The following is a 13,704-nucleotide window of genomic DNA, read 5'->3' as shown; positions in this document are numbered from 1 at the left end:
CCTCATATATTCCCCTTTAAGTAATTGAAGTCTTAGAATAATTAGTATTCCCTCATATGGTTCATTTTTTCTACGATAGTAGGCATGAAAAACTTCTCTAAATCAATAAGGAGAAAAATGTTCCCTAACAATATTAATTCATAATAGTCCACCTTTTCCTATGCTAATTGAGGAGGAAAAGTTCCCCGATAAAATTTCTCCAAAATAGTCTACTTTTCCCTACTGATAAGAACCCCGCAAAAGAACTGATGTGACCTTAACCAATGGTCTCCAAGATCAAATTATAAACTTGTAATTGAATGGAACCATGACCTGATGCTCAATGGAAGCACGAAACTTGGTATGTGAGGATGCCACAATCAACTATGGATGGTTTGATTGATAAGTCAAGGGTTTAAATGCCACAGTAATTCAATAAGCTCAAATAGTTCATTTAAAAACTTAAGAGAATTAAACTCTGAAGCAAATTGGATTTAAATAAAGATCTTTTTTTTATTAGATTCAAGTACATTATATAGGGCTATTTTACACGAATTTCGAGCTCATAATTACACTTGGAATTTGGAAATAAACCCCAAACCATGTAAGGAAAGTTTGAACAAATTAAATTAGAATTAACACCCAAAGAAAACACCTAGTCTAAAGCAAATAAGAAAAGTCTCCTAAATGACTTAAATGCTTTAGATCAATTCCAAAACAACGTTATTAACAAAAATAGAAACTAGGCAATGAAAAGATAAATAGTTAATTTGTCTCATCATTTGCCTCTTCAAAAACGGGAAAGTATCCGAAAAAGAAAATAGCTTATTTTTTTAGCCATAATGTGCAAGCCAACTTTCTGATTTCGTGGAAGTGATTATTCAGAAACTTCAAGAGCCTGAATCAAGCATTTGGTGGTCTGAATATGATCTACAATTCCTTTAATAGGCCTCTATGAATTTGATTGAGCCTAAGTTTCTTGAATCAGTCCATCAAGTGTTTCTTTTAATTTCTTTGTACGAGCTCTTGTGAAATGTCTAATTGGAGCTTAAATAGGATCTGAATATGCCTCATCCCACATGCTTGTGCTAACCTTGTCTTCAATCTCATCATTCCCCTCCTCTTGAAAAGGATTTGTCATCAGATCATCACCTGTATCAAAAGGACAGAAACAATAAAAGTAGCACTTACATTGTACTCACCGGGCAAATCCAACTTGTATGCATTGTCGTTTATCCATTCCAAGGCATGGAAATGACCATCCCCTTAAGATAACAACTTGGATTTCCTTTGTTATGAAAAATGTTCCTTGCACATGTGCAACCACATCCAATCACCGGTGATACGAACCCCGTCAAGAATTGACACGACCCTAATCAATTTAGTTCCCAAGATCGAATCTAAACCAAGAATGGAATGGAACCTCGACCCAATGCTTATTGAAAGCACGCACCTTGGTATGTGAAGATGCAACAATCAGCTATGGATTGATAAGTCAAGAATTTGAACGCCACGGAAATCCTATAAGTTCAAAGAGTTCGTAAAGAACCAAAGAGAATTAACTCTCTCACCAATTGCATCAAAAATTTCTTCTCTCTGTTTATTGAATATGAGTGCTTTATGTAGGGTTGGTTACAAGAATTTTTCGAAATAAATCCTAACCCAAAAATCAAATCTGAATCTAAATCTTCCCTAATAGGAAAGAATCTAAATCAAATCAAAATCCTAATCTAAGTAAATAGGAAAGAATTTAAACTAAATCAGGATCCTAATTGTCTTAAATGCCTTACATCAATTAAATGGAAACTAGGCGATTAAAATAGAAATAACTAATTTGATTCCCTAATAGCCTCCTCAAGAAACGGGAACGTATCTGAAAAAGGAAAATAATATATTTTCCCGCCATAATGTTTAAGCCAACTCCCTATTTCATGGAAGTGAGTATTTGGAAACTTCAAGAGCCTGAATCATGCATTTACCATGTGCGATTCCTTCAATGGGGCTCCACGAATTTGATTGAGCCGAAGTTGCTTGAATCAATTCATTAAGTGCTTCTTTGAATTTCTTTGCTCGAGCTCTTGTAACGAGTCCGACGGGAACTTGAATAAGATCTGAATATGCCTCATCCCATGTGCTTATGATAGTTTTATTCTTAATCTCATCATTCCCCTCCTCTTGAAGAGGATTTATCCTCAAATCATGACCTACATCAAAAGGACTCAAATCAGAAACATTAAAAGTAGCACTTACATTGTACTCACCAGGAAAATCCAGTTTGTATGCATTATCATTGATACGTTCCAAAACTTGGAATGGGCCATCCCCTCGAGGTAATAACTTAGATTTCCTTCGTTCCGGAAATCTTTCCTTGCGCATGTGTAACCACACCCAATCACCGAGTTCAAAGACTAGCTTATGTCGCCCTTTGTTGGCTTGTTTAGCAAATTGCTCAGTTCTCCACTCAATGTTGAACTTCGCCTTCTCATGTATCTATTTAACAATTTCAACCTTTTTCTTGTCATCTAAGTTAACATGCCTAGAAACAGGTAATAGAGTCAAATCCAATGGGGTTAAAGGATTAAAACCATAAACAATTTCAAACGGTGAATACTTAGTAGCAGAATGAACGGAACGATTATAAGCAAACTCAACAAGTGGTAAACAATCTTCCCAAGTTTTGATGTTCTTTGTAATGATAGCTCGCAACAGAGTAGATAAAGTTCTATTCACAACTTCTATTTTACCATCAGTTTGAGGATGACAAGTAGTTGAAAACAACAACTTAGTTCCTAACTTAGCCCATAAGGTTTTCCAAAAGTAACTTAAAAACTTAGCATCCCTATTAGAAACAATTGTCCTGGGCATACCATGCAGCCTCACAATCTCCCTAAAGAATAGGTCAGCAACATTAGACGCATCATCCGTTTTGTGCACATGGAATAAAATGTGCCATCTTTGAAAATCTATCTACAACCACAAAAATTGAGTCTTTCCCTTGTCTAGACCTTGGTAAACCTAGTATAAAATCCATCGAAATATCAGTCCAAGGTGCACTAGGTATTGGCAAAGGGGTGTCTAAGCGATAAGGTTGCACTTTCGATTTGGCTTGCCTACAAGTGACACATCTACGACAAAGTCTTTCAACATCTCATTTCATATGTGGCCAATAGAAGTTTTCCTGTAAAACTGCTAGAGTCTTTACAACTCCAAAATGCCCCATTAACGCTCTTCCATGGGATTCTCTTACTAACAAATCTCTTAAAGAACAATTACACACACACAGTTTATTCTCTCGAAATAAATAGCCATCATGCCTAAAGTATTTATAGACTACGGTATTTTCACAAGCTTGGTATTCAACACTAAAATCATAGTCATCAGCATACAATTCCTTAATATGTTCAAAACCAAGTAGTTTAGCATTAAGTATTGAAATTAAGACATACCTGTGGGAAAGCGCATATGCAACAATGTTTTCCTTACATTGCTTGTAACGAATGACATATGGAAATGTCTCAATGAATTCTACCCATCGAGCATGCCTTTTGTTCAGCTTATGTTGGCCTTTAAGGTGTTTTTAGGACTCATGATCGGTGTGAATCACGAACTCCTTAGGCCATAGGTAATGCTGTCGCATTTCTAACGCTCGAACCAATGCATACAACTCCTTATCGTAAGTAAGGTAGTTTAAGGCTGCCCCACTCAACTTTTCATTAAAGTAAGCAATTAGTCATCCTTTCTGCATTAGGACTGCGCCAATACCAATACTTGAGGCATCGCATTCAATTTTAAATGTTTTATTAAAGTTAGGTAAAGACAATAAAGGAGCATTGGTCAGCTTTTGCTTGATTATTTGAAATGTCTTCTCTTGTGCTTCTCCCCACTTGAATCCAACATCTTTTTTTATTATTTTAGTAAGCAGTGCGGCTAATGTGCTAAAGTCTTTCATAAATCGTCGATAGAAACTAGCAAGCCCATGAAAGCTTCTCACATTACTTACACTTGTGGGACTCGGCCACTCTTGGATTGCACGTACCTTTTCCTCATCAACCTGTATACCCTGTGCACTCACAACAAATCGTAGAAACACAAGTTTTCTTTTCTAAGCACATCTAAAATATATTTCAAATGTACTACATGATCGTTTATGTTTTTGCTATAAATGAGGATATCATCAAAATAAACAACAACAAACTTGCCAATAAAAGCTCGCAAGACATGATTCATAAGTCTCATAAAAGTGTTCGGGGCATTCGTTAGACCAAAAGGCATGACTAACTATTCATACAAACCATATTTTGTTTTAAAAGTAGTTTTCCATTCACCTCCTTATTTCATTCTAATTTGATGATATCCACTTTTCAAATCAATTTTGGAAAATACACAAGACCCATGTAATTCATCAAGCATGTCATCTAGCCTAGGAATGGGATGTCGATACTTTACCGTTATGTTATTGATGGCTCGACAGTCAACACACATCCTCCACGTCCCATCCTTCTCAGGAACTAATAAAACAGGAACTGCACATGGACTCATGCTTTCTATCACATACCTTTTTTCCATCAATTCCTTAACATGCCTTTGAAGTTCCTTGGTCTCCTCCGGATTGCTCCTATAGGCTGCTCTATTTGGAATGGCTGCAACGGGCACAAAATCAATCTGATGCTCAATCCTTTGGATTGGTGGTAAACCATGTGGTGTTTCCTCAGGAAAGACATCCTCATACTCCTGCAAAAGAGAAGTAATAGAACTAGGCAAAGTAGGATCAAATTCGTTAGTTTTTAAAAATGCCTCTTTGTACAAAAGTACAATCATTGGCTGATGTAAAAACAATGCTTTTTTTATTTCACTTGCTCTCGCGTAGAAATTCTTTTGTTTTCCATCTAATTTTTGCTCAATGGCCGTATTTTTCTTTGGTTTTTCTCTCACATTTTCCTCGACATCTTTTTGAATTTCACTCTATTTTTCTCACCTTTTCTTTTCCTCACTCTCTCTCTGTAGGCTCACTTGGTCTCCATAAACTTGCTTTAGTGTTAATGGAACAAGAGTGATGTTGCGTTGATTAAATACAAATGAATATTTGTTGGTAAAGCCATTATGTTTCACACGTCTGTTGAATTGCCAAGGCTGCCCAAGTAACAAGTGTCCAGCCTGCATTGGCACTGCATCACAAGGCACCTTATCTTCATACTTGCCAATCCGAAAAGTCACTAGTACATGGTTGTTCACTTTCACCTCTCCACTGTCATTTAACCACTGTAGTTTGTATGACCGTGGGTGTTTAAGTGTTGGAAGCCTTAACTTCTCTACCATGATAGTACTAGCAACATTAGTACAACTTCCTCCATCAATAATCATACTACATACTTTGTCTTGAACATAGCACCTAGTATGGAAAATGTTTTCCCGTTGCGCTGCTTCGTCTTCCTTTACTTGCACACTCAAAGCTCTCCTCGCTACTAGAGTCAATTCCCTAGGGGCTATATACTCTTCATCTTCGATATCCTCTAATGGTTGTATCTCATTCTCTTTCGTCTCATCTTCAGTTACAATCTCACCATTGTCCCGCAATATCATAACTCTTTGATTCACACATTCACTTGCGATATGCCCCCTGCCTTGACATTTAAAACACTTAATGTCACGATTCCTAATAGTAGAAGTTACGATGTTACCTTGTGTATTGTGCTTGGAGGGCTCGGATCTTAGCTTAGGTGTAGTAGATGCTTGTGGCCTCTCGTCTCGTTTCACATAGCTCGAGTTTGGGGCTGCACGAGTGTTACCCCTCCTCTTGAGTTGTTGCTCAATCTTGATGGCTTTGTGGACTATTTTCTCAATCTCTACATAATGTTGTAACTCAATCTTATCTGCAATCTCCTGATTAAGTCCATTTAAGAATCATGCCATGGTAGCTTCTCTATCCTCCTCCACATTTGCTCTAATCATGGCAATCTCCATTTCTTTATAATAATCCTCAACGCTTCGGCTACCCTGTGTAAGACGTTGTAATTTTTTGTACAAGTCTCGATAATAGTAGTTAGGTATAAAACGCTTTCTCATTAATGATTTCATTTCATCCCATGTCTCAATTGGACGTTCCCTATTTCACCTCCTGCTTATAACAAGCTGATCCCACTAAGTAATAGCATAGTCAGAAAACTCAATCACAACCAATTTTACTTTTTTTGCCTCTGAATAATTGTGGCAGTCAAATATAAACTCCATTTTCTTCTCCCATTCAAAGTATACTTCTGGGTCAGATTTTCCTTGAAAAGATGGAATCTTCATCTTTATGCCACTCAATCCATCATCTCTATTCCTATCTCTCCTACCTTATCCATCTCTCCTATAGCTACCCACTGAGTCCTCTCTTTCATCATACTCATCCCTATAATAGTCATCAATCTCTCCTCTAACTAGAGCTCTTTCTTTCCTACGTGCTTGGGGAATGGGTTGTGGCTGCCCTGCACGTGTGTTCTCCACTCGATCCAAACGCTCGTCCCATCAATGCTTGAATTTGTAAATTCTGAGTAGTCGCGTATTGATCCTCTTCATTTGTGTTTTGTTCTAGGTTGTGAGACATAGCTATTATCTGCAAATGAAAGTTAGAAATAATGTGGAAGGACCTCACCTCACTCCCTTACGTGTTTCACTCAAGAAAAAAATGACTCACTCAATTCCACTCGTGTTTCACTCAAATTATTGGCTTTTACCCTCTTATACGCTCACACTCTCTTGCCTTTTTCCACTCTTAGTAATCTTCACTCGGTTCTTATCAAACTAATCAAACCCATATCAGGATTTTAGAAGCAATTCATAAATATGACAACTAAGGAGAATTTAATTCCAAGAGTAAGAAGGCAATGTGTACGAAAGTCGAGTTTTGATTTTGGGCAAAATTTTCACCGATGGGCTAAAACTTGTTTTAGACTTCCAAGACACAAATAATGATTAAAAAAAATGAAAGATTTTAAGAGGAGGTTGGAGTTTATTTTTTATTTTTATTTTTTAAGGAAAATGGATAGGTAAAACTTGTGGATTTAAGGAGAATTAAACCACAAAGATGCAAAATTGATTTTAAAAGGAAACCCTAAAAATACTATTCACACAATACTGTTTACGCGGAACTGTTCACGAGATAATGTTCACACGGCACTGTTCACGAAAATACTGTTCACAAAGTTTTTTTTTAAGATACTAGAACAAGATGAAAACTTCAAACAAGAATGAAAAACAACAAAGATAGATGGATCTGACCTTGGAGCCTAGGCTTTGATACCAAATGATACGAACCCCGTCAAGAACTGACGCGACCCTAATCAATTTAGCTCCTAAGATCGAATCTAAACCAGGAATGGAATGGAACCTCGACCCAATGCTTATTGAAAGCACGAATCTTGGTATGTGAAGACGCCACAATCAGCTATGGAAGGCCTGATTGATAAGTCAAGAATTTGAATGCCACGGAAATCCGATAAGTTCAAAGAGTTCGTAAAGAACCAAAGAGAATTAACTCTCTCAACAATTGCATCAAAAACTTCTTCTCTCTGTTTATTGAATATGAGTACTTTATATAGGGTTGGTTCCAAGAATTTTTGGAAATAAATCCTAACCCAAAAATCAAATCTGAATCTAAATCTTCCCTAATAGGAAAGAATCTAAATCAAATCATAATCTAAGTAAATAGGAAAGAATTTAAACTAAATCAGGATCCTAATTGTTTTAAATGCCTTACATCAATTAAATGGAAACTAGGCGATTAAAATAGAAATAACTAATTTGATTCCCTAATAGCCTCCTCAAGAAACGGGAAAGTATCTGAAAAAAGAAAATAATACATTTTCCCGCCATAATGTTTAAGCCAACTCCCTATTTCATGGAAGTGAGTATTTGGAAACTTCAAGAGCCTGAATCATGCATTTATCATATGCGATTCCTTCAATAGGCCTCCATGAATTTGATTAAGCCCAAGTTGCTTGAATCAATCCATTAAGCGCTTCTTTGAATTTCTTTGCTCGAACTCTTGTAACGGGTCCGACGGGAACTTGAATAGGATCTGAATATGCCTCATCCCATGTGCTTGTGATAGTTTTATCCTTAATCTCATCAACCGGGCTTAAAAACTAGCTTGTGTCGCCTTTTGTTGGCTTATTTAGCATATTGCTCAGTTTTTTACTTGATGTTAAACTTCGCAATCCTCTCAATGCTCAGCTAGAACAGATCTATATGAATTTACAAAACAGAATTTCTGAATTAGATGTTGATCTTAGAACGATGATTAACAATTGTATTTGGGGTCTAGAATTCAACAAAAAGGAAGCAGAGATTAGAAAGCTAAAAGCGAAGCTAGCCAGGATTGATGCAGACAAAGACCAACCATCTCTCTTTACCAAAACTCAATCCATACCCATTCCTCCTTCTTTATTTGAAACATATCAACCTTTCTATAATCCTTCCAAACCACCAATGGACTACAACAAGTTCTTTGGTCTTTCCTATCTCCTTTACAAAAATCAAGAACCTTCAACAATACCATCAACCTCCAAAAAGCCAGCCACAAAAGTCAAAATCCTAGAACCAAAACTAAAAGAAAGTTCTTCTCCAATTCCTGAAGACTCTCCAAAATCAACTCCTAAGCCAATAAAGAAAGACAAAGCTCCTGTGCACCAGTACTTTTATCAAAGTATTGGTACGCAGAACGGTGATCCAGATCTAGATTCATCCTCTGTGGATAGTTCCAGTTCCAGTTCCAGTTTCAATTCTTATAAACAAACTTCCTCAGATTCAGAATCTCAATATGCAGATATCTCTGGACTACTCATGGTTCAACCATCTGTAAAGACAGAAGAACCAAGTACCTCTATACCTGTTGTATAATCTGATGATGAAAATGAAGACCAAGGAAGTTCACAAACTGAACCAATTCCTCCAAATCCACCATCACCTGAACCTTCCTCTAAACCATCTTCGACACAATGGTTCACTTTTGATGATATTTCTCGCCACAAATGGGCAGCTAGGCACCAAGAATTTGCTGCTTGGGTCGATGTACAAATGACACGACCAAATGCAAAATCTCAGATAGTCCTCAGAGAATTTTATTCCCGATTTACTGGTTCTTTGTGAGATTGGTTTGAAAGTCTAGGAGAATACAGATAGCTTCAACTGATTCAGACCACAATCGCCACAGCCCTTACGGTTATTTATAAACAGTTCATTGGAGAACCAACTGCAGCAAATGAAGCCTCCAGAAAAGAGTTTCATCAGATGAAATGTTGCTCACTCAAGTACAACCATTTGGAGATGCATTACAAAAGAATGAGCATGCTCTACTACAAGTTAAATGGATTCAATGATCTAACTTTAAAGCATGTTTTTATTGCTTTACTTCCTTCAGAACTTTGGTCAGAACTCGAAAGACAGCTCACCGCCTTCAACGTGGACATAGCCAATATCTCTCTTGGAAAAATCTTCCAATTGACTATGTTATGTCTTGACAGATTTTGTGAACAGAAAGACTTCTTCAAAGATCTCATTTAAAACAAACAACCTTTTGCCTTAGCCTGTAAAAAATCATATCTCAAAATCCAGTGCAAAGATGACAAAAAATGCATTTGTCCAACCAAGAAGAAAGGCCATTTCCAAAAGCACCCCAACATATCTTCCAAGAAAGGCAAAAAACCTTACAGATACTTCAAGAGGAAAGATTCATCCTCCCAGTTCAGAAAAAAGAAGCATAACCATTGTTTCATTTGTAAGAAACGCGGTCATTTTGCCTGAAATTGTCTAAACAAGTCTGCAAAAGTTGTTCACCTTATTCAACATCTACAACAATCTTCCATGCTTTCTGATCAGGAAGATGTTGAGTCTAATTTCTCTTAACAGACAGAATATGATGATCATACGTCATTCATCCTCACAGAGAGTGGGAATGGATGTGGAAATGTTTTTCATTCATAGGCCTGGTCTTGTGTCCAGTAGTCTTTGGTGACTGGATTATAAAAATATGGCCTGTGTATGATGAAAACTGAGGTAAGCATATCTGCTTCTTGGTTAGGGAGTTTGTTTAACTGATGATGGTTTGAAATGATTTAGAGTTGGTTACGCCACCGTGTGAGTGGTGAAAACCATTCAAGTAATGTCCAGAGGAAGGATCGAGCATATGAGTTGTGATGTGCCTGAGAGTAGGTTGGACAGGTAGAACAAGTTTAGTAGCATACAAGACTGTAAGACACCAAAAATACCATAATTCATCTTCTGAGATGGTGAGGGATGTATTGAGAGTGAATCATGTAAGAATTAAGTGGTTGAGTTCTATAGACATTCATGAAATACCTGAAGAGGAATTTTCTGGCAAAATCTTGGATTTGAAATATTGAACTGAAAGAGAGATTGAGAGGAAAAGTCTTTTGGGTTAAAGCTTTGAAAGAGCGAGAACTATACATTGCTATGATGGGTATAGCATGGATGAAGGTGATGAGGGTATGCTTATTTATAGAAGGACGAGTGAGAAAATCAGGGATCAAATTTTTGTCACCTTTAATGTGCTGGACTGTGAAGTCATACTTGGTAAACCAAGCTTTTAAACTGAGTAGTTACTTGTCTGGAAGCAATTTATTCTTGAAGTCAAGGATTTTTAGGAAAGAGAAGTTATCCATTCTAATAAGGAAATTATGACTAATAAAATGGAATTCAAATTTCTTGATTCCACACTTGACTACTAAAATCTCCTTGTAAATGACATGATAATTCTTCTTTACGTCCTTAAACTGTCCACTTGCATGAGCGCAATAGGACTCTGTTTTTCCAATTCGTTCTAAGAGAATGGCACTCAAGTATTCATCACTGGCGTCAGTTTGGAGAATTCTTTGTCCTGTTGTGGGAATCTTGAGTGGTGGTGGAGATTGAGAAATCTTTTTGAGCTGTTTGACAACTGCTGTCTGTTCAAGGCCCCATGGTGGGGGTTGTTTCTTTAGCATGCGTGACAATTTGCTGGTGTGGACCGCAACTTTGGGAATAAAGTCTCTCAAATAATTCACAATTTCGAGGAACTGTTGAATTTTCTTTTTATTGAGATCTGTATCTGGAAACTTTGTCAATTCTTCTGCAATGTGTGGTACTGGATGGTAGTGGCATTCTTATAACACCATGCCTAAAAAGTTGATAGATTCATTTCCAATACTGCTTTTCTTTTCATAAAGCATTATGCCATGTGCTTGCACAATGTCAAAGAAATCTGAAAGCAGTTTTTGGTGGGTCTGGTGGTTGGTGGAAAACAACAAAATGTCATCGATATACACCAGAGCATGATGGAGGATAGGAGAGAATATTTTCACCATTGCTTTTTGGAATAGGGAATGAGCAACTTTGAGACCAAAGGGCATTACCGTCCTCTAGTAATGAGCATTGGGAATACAAAAGGTTGTTTTAGGTCTATCAAAGGGGGAAATGCCGAGTTGCCAAAAACCAGCTTTGAGATTGAATTTTGAAAAGATTTTGGCATCTTGAAGATGGACAAATAGGGACTGGATTTTTGGAAGAGGAAATTTTTCATCTCTGAGAAAAGCATTGAGAGGTTGATAATCAATTACCAATATCTTTTTTCCTTGAACTAGCTTTGACATTTTTTCAACGTAAAAGGCTTGACAAGCCCAATCTGAAGTTGTTGGCTCAATGAGACCTTGCCGAAACAATTGATCACATTCTTGGTTAGCTAAGGAAAGATCAAAAGGTGGCATTCCTGGATGAGTTGCCATTGTTGGATTGACATCCTCATTCAATTTGAAGGGGAGTTGAATGAAGAACTTATCATTTTTCCAGAGAGGGAAATGATGACTAAACTGAGAGTGAGTTTCAGAATAGAACTGAAGAAATTTTTTAGTGATAGTTGTATAAAGGGGGGCTGTATCTGAAAGAGTATACAGACGTAGAACATCTGTATAAGGCAAAAACATTTGTTTAAACTTAATTCCAGTTGGTGTAATATGGAGATTTTTTACCAGACGAAGGATATCAAATCCTATGAGAAGATCTTTGTCTGGTAAATTTGAACCAATGATTTTTTGCCATATGATACAGTTTGGAAAAAACTGAATCCCAATGGGTTTTTTGGTAATCAGTGAGGTTTTGAAGATCTCACCATTGACTGTTTTGAAGAATTCAGTATGATTTTCCCAACAAGAGGAAGGAAGAACTGTGGGATTGAGCATACTACGTTGTGCACCAGTATCAAGAAAACTAATAACATGAATGGGCTTATGAAACTTAGAAGAAAGGACTGAAATTTTTACTGAAGGGACTGTAGGTTAAGAGTCATCTTGGTTAATTTCTTGAACAATAGAAATAACATAAATTTTATCTACCTCAGAATCATCTGTTGACTCTGTGAGGATGAATGTCATATGATCATCATATTCTGTCTGTTCAGAGAAATTAGACTCAATATCTTCCTGATCAGAACGCATGGAAGATTGTTGTAGATGTTGAATAAGGCGAACAACTTTGACAAACTTGTTTGGACAACAATGGTTATGCTTCTTTTTTCTAAACTGGGAGGATGAATCTTTCCTCTTGAAGTATATGTAAGGTTTTTTGCCTTTCTTAGAAGATCTGTGGGGGTACTTTTGGAAATGGCCTTTCTTCTTGGTTGGACAAGTGCATTTTTTGTCATCTTTGCACTGGATTTTAAGATATAGTTTTTTACAGGCTCAGGCAAAAGGTTGTCTGTTTTCAATGAGATCTTTGAAGAAGTCTTTCTGTTCATACAATCTGTCAAGACATAACATAGTCAACTGGAAGATTTTTCCAAGAGAGATGTTGGCTATGTCCAGGTTGAAGGTGGTGAGCTGTCTCTAGAGTTCTGGCTGAAGTTCTGAAGGAAGTGAAGCAATGAAAACATGCTTTAAAGTTGGATAATTGAATCCATTTAACTTATGGTAGAGCATGCTCATTCTTTTGTAATGCATCTCCAAATGGTTGCGCTTGAGTGAGCAACATTTCATCTGATGAAACTCTTTTCTTGAGGCTTCATTTGGTGTAGTTGGTTCTCCCATGAACTGTTCATAAATGACCGTAAGGGCTGTGGCGATTGTGGTCTGAATCAGTTGAAGCTGTCTGTATTCTCCTAGACTTTCAAACTAATCTCACAAAGAACCAGTAAATCAGGAACAAAATTCTCTGAGGATTGTCTGAGATTGTGCATTTGGTCGTGTCATCTGTACATCGACCAAAGCAGTAAATTCTTGGTGCCTAGCTGCCCATTTGTGGTGAGGAATATCATCAAAAGTGAACCACTGTGTCAAAGATGGTTTAGAGGAAGGTTCAGGTGCTGGTGGATTTGGAGGAATTGGTTCAGTTTGTGAACTTCCTTGGTCTTCATTTTCATCATCAGATTCTACAACAGGTGTAGAGGTACTTGGTTCTTCTGACTTTGCAGATGGTTGAACCATGAGTAGTCTAGAGATATATGCGTATTGAGATTCTGAATCTGAGGAAGTTTGTTCATAAGAACTGGAACTGGAACTATCCACAGAGGATGAATCTATATCTGGATCACCGTTCTGCGTACCAACACTTTGATAAAAGTACTGGCGTACAGGAGCTTTGTCTTTTTTTGTTGGGTCAGGAGTTGATTTTGAAGAATCTTCAGGAATTGGAGAAGAACTTTCTTTTGGTTTTGGTTCTAAGATTTTGATTTTTGTGGCTAGGTTTTTGGAGGTTGAT

The 13,704-nt window shown here is 37.1% G+C and overlaps 1 pseudogene; it reads right to left on the bottom strand.

Annotated features, from left to right (window-relative positions):
• Window positions 1–1,027: 1,027 nt before the first annotated feature.
• LOC112100762 lies at window positions 1,028–6,270 on the bottom strand (annotated as a pseudogene).
• Between the last annotated feature and the right edge of the window lie 7,434 nt (window positions 6,271–13,704).

This window comes from Citrus clementina, unplaced genomic scaffold (genome assembly GCF_000493195.1).
Source record: "Citrus clementina cultivar Clemenules unplaced genomic scaffold, Citrus_clementina_v1.0 scaffold_2, whole genome shotgun sequence".
Lineage (NCBI taxonomy): Eukaryota > Viridiplantae > Streptophyta > Magnoliopsida > Sapindales > Rutaceae > Citrus > Citrus x clementina.
This window is presented reverse-complemented; position numbering and strand designations above follow the sequence as displayed.